This window comes from Pinus tabuliformis, chromosome 6 (assembly GCF_031772625.1).
Source record: "Pinus tabuliformis cultivar Carrire ecotype Pingquan chromosome 6, CPIR1, whole genome shotgun sequence".
Lineage (NCBI taxonomy): Eukaryota > Viridiplantae > Streptophyta > Pinopsida > Pinales > Pinaceae > Pinus > Pinus tabuliformis.
In genome coordinates, this window is record NC_142292.1 from 865,787,948 (window position 1) to 865,792,029 (window position 4,082).

General features: G+C 31.5%; 1 pseudogene; it reads left to right on the plus strand.

Annotated features, from left to right (window-relative positions):
• Positions 1–1,055: 1,055 nt before the first annotated feature.
• Positions 1,056–1,567, plus strand: LOC149261642 (germin-like protein 8-14; annotated as a pseudogene).
• The last annotated feature ends 2,515 nt before the right edge of the window (positions 1,568–4,082 follow it).

Sequence of the window (4,082 nt, forward strand, 5' to 3'; positions counted from 1 at the left end):
GACTGCCTAAAATACTGAAAGAGAGTGAGTAGACAAAAAGATAAAAGTTGTAGGCACCTTTAGGTTGCCTTAAAAAAAAACAAAAACAATACTACCCATTACAAGAGCTAACTATGGCCAACAACAAAAAAGACCTATATAGTAAAACAAGTAAATAGCCAAAAACTAGTAAACAAAACACATAGAATACCTTCACCATCTATTTAATACATCATACATTCACACATACATAACATAAATAACCACCATACATTCACACAAACTAAAACTAAGAAAACCATCCCTTACCATACATCGTTGCCTAACATATAAACAAACTCCCTTAGTCATTAACTTTATTATAACTCTATCAAAGCAATTTAATCCCACCATATGTGATTATCAAAAGTATGGTAGGTTGCTACATAATTATTTCACTACTATGCCATTTTTAACATATATCAAGTCAGCGTTGTTACGCCGTAAGGCGTTTCCCTTTGGGAACCACTCTCCAAAATGCCACTGTGTACAAATCTACACCATTAAATAGAATGTTAGATGATTGAATAATTTTACACCGTCAGATAAGTAGTTAATAATTAAAATGAGTAACTTCTTCTTGCTGAACTGTTTCTTCTCGCTGAACGGTTTCTTCTTGCTTAACTATTTCTTGATGGGTTAAAACAAAGACTTATTCCCGTCTTGTTTTTTCAGAAAAAGGTTTCTCTCGCAAGATTGGTTTATTTGTTCATCGGTATTTCCAGACTCTTCTTCTTGCTGTAATTTTTCCATTCCAAGTTTGGCCATTGTTTTGGAAAAAATACCATTATTTTGAAGGTTAATAGTTGATCTGGATGTCCGTTGGCATGCAGGTGAATAGAAGCCTCCATTTCTGTGGGGTGGCCGAAATGGTTGGATCTGTAGATTTCAGAGCGAAAACAATGTTTTGGGGAGTGGAAGGACAAATTTCCTGTGAAATGGAAATCAATTATATGTAGTCAAGATACTCATGAGGTTATTCTCTGACCCTATAAACTTTTTTGGGTTCTACAATTATAGCATTGGATTAATCAATCATGGAAACTTCCAATATTGCCTCCCTGCTAGCGATTGTACTAGTCCAGTGTAATTTTTCTTTTCATCCTTCACGTGCGCAAGATTTCTGAGTGGCAGACTTGTCGCTCACTCCCAGCTTATCCTTGCAAGGCGGCTTCATCCTTAACTGCAGATTGGAAGATATCGGGAATGTGAACAACAACATCGGTGCTGTTGTAACTCTGACCTTCTCAGCAAAGTTTTCTGCAGTGAATGGCCTTGGCGTGTCGATAGCTAGACTCGACCTCGCGCCCAAAGGCGTCATTCCATTGCATAACCATCCAGAAGGTTCTGAGATTCTGCTGGTGGTTGAAGGAGTAATCTGTGCTGGATTCATATCTTCAAGCAATATTGTGTACAACAAAACACTCCACAAAGGAGACATCATGGCGCTCCCTTTGCCGACAATCTTCCTCCTGTCATCGAGAAGAATACATTCCTTTCCTATGTTGAGGTGAAGCGCCTCAAGGCTTTCTTAGGAGGCAGCGGCTAGGATATATGTATATATATCTGTTTCAAGTATTGATCCTTCAAGCTTCAACTTGTACTGCCTCATTCTAATGAAATTTCATCCATTAACGATATGTTGGTTTAGTAAGGTTGCTGCATATCCGTTGCTTTGCACATTATCATAATTTTTAGCTATGTTTCTGAATAAAAAATAAAAAAAAGTTTTGTTGAAACTGAAATCTGTACCGGAAGTTGGATGTGATTTTCATTCAGTAAATTCTCTCTAAACTTTCGGAAGTGATTGGTGAAGTTTTCCTGGGAACTAATTCTGAATAATAAGAAATGTTAGTTTGAAATGATATTGTGTTTAAATTTATAGATTTTGGAGCTTACCGTATGTGTTTTACATATAAAAAAATTTCTAGTTAGAAATTGAATTATTAATTCATTGTATTTTTTTTATAAAAATTTATCAAAATTTGTATATCTTCTTTCATTTTGATAGCCTTAAATGACATTAGGTTGAAATTTATAGATTTTGGAACCTACCAAATGTATGTTATATAAAAAATAAAATAATAATAACTAGAAATTGATCAATTCATTGTAATTTTTTTTATAAAATTTTACCTGAATTTGTATATGTTCTTTCATTCTCATATCTTTTATTTAATTTGGAAATAATTTCTATTTTTGGATGATTCATTTTGGTTTGAAAATTTTCAGTTTGGCAAAATGTAATATTAAATTTCCAGTCAGCTTTATGAAGATGCAAAGTGGGGAGTTTTTTTTTAAAGAATGGATGGTTCCAAAATATATAAATTGTATTTTTTTGTTTAAGTTAAATTAAGAATCAAGAGTTTTTATTCAATTTGTTGTGATAATTAGATTTTAAAAGACCATTTACACTAACTTTATGTTTGCGATTATCAATATAGAGGAAGTTAATTCATACAAATATCTTAGAGTTGGCATTCATCACAAGATTCATTGGAGCTCCAACATTGAGAAATGATTAATAAAGGATGGAAAGCTTCTTTGGTCTTGACAACTACAAACAAGTGCTAGAGGCTAGATTAGTCCCTACCACATAAGTTAGAAATTACCCTCTAAGAAAAATTGCATATAATATGGTTATGACCATATTACCGGAGGCACTTAATTCATACAAATATCTTAGAGTTGGCATTCATCACAAGATTCATTGGAGCTCCAACATTGAGAAATGATTAATAAAGGATGGAAAGCTTCTTTGGTCTTGACAACTACAAACAAGTGCTAGATGGTAGATTAGTCCCTACCACATAAGTTAGAAATTACCTCTAAGAAAAATTGCATATAATATAGTTGTGACCATATTAAAGATTTTTTTATTTTATTTTATTTACAAAATAGGCTTTCTTTTTAAAAAGAGTTAACTTATATATAAATTTTCAAACCCATTTTTTCTCTTTTTTTCAAATTCTTCCTTTACACTAACCTTTTGTATTTTAATTTCATTGTATATATATAAATCTTTATTACAACATCCTCTTCATCCTTCACTTTTATTGTACTACCTTTTTAGATCTTGGTGAGATTAAACTACTTTTCAACAAATTCATCTATATCATTGTTTCCATATTGAAGTTAAAAAAAAACTTTTCATATTTGTTAGGTGATAAAACCTCTAGTTGGTTAGAAAATTTTTCAACATAAAGATGTTACCATTGTTTTCTAAATAATTGATGCTCCACTATAAGATTTCACTTTTATTTCAATACTTTCCCAATTAGTACTTAACTATTCATGAAGTCATTGAGAGGTGGTTGATATAAGGTGATAGATGTGTATTGGTGTATATATTATGTGGTTGGGCTAGTTGAAGGTGAAGTGGTGAAGGTAACTACTACTGATAAGAATAGAAAAGGTGGTTGTTGATTATGATAATGATTGCTACCATCTATAAATACTAACTTTGGTTTATCTAATCTTATGGAAAACTATAACAATTTAGTTCTTTTGTTTTAGCAATTTGTTTTTATGCTCATAAATATTGGAGAGAAGTTTCCTTAATCTTTGTACTTTTGATGAGTATTCTTATTGGCATCAATATTCTTTGAAATGACTACCTCATTTATTCACAATGGTTTATCAAAGTCTTAGCAACTTTGTGCTAACCCCAGTGTTGACTGAATTTTGAAGTTTGAAGCAATCTTAAGAAACCTAATTGTATTTTGACTGTACATAAGGTTCTTAGTCACAACCATACTCTCAATGGAGGAAATACCAACTTCTATGAAGGGGATGAGATATGGCATATTGCTTTTAATATCAATATTATAAGTTATACAACACTTCTCCATTTTTCAATTCCTTTATAATTCTCTATATTTATTCATTTTCTCATTCTTATAATTCCACTTAAGATCTTGTTGAAAGTTAAGTTTTTCTAGATATTTATATGAGTTAACTTCCTCTAAGTTGTTGTCATAGAAAAAATTATCTCATGAAGTAACTAAGAATTCTCAAGACTTCTATTCTTGTACATGTCTACCAATAAACATCAATAAACATTG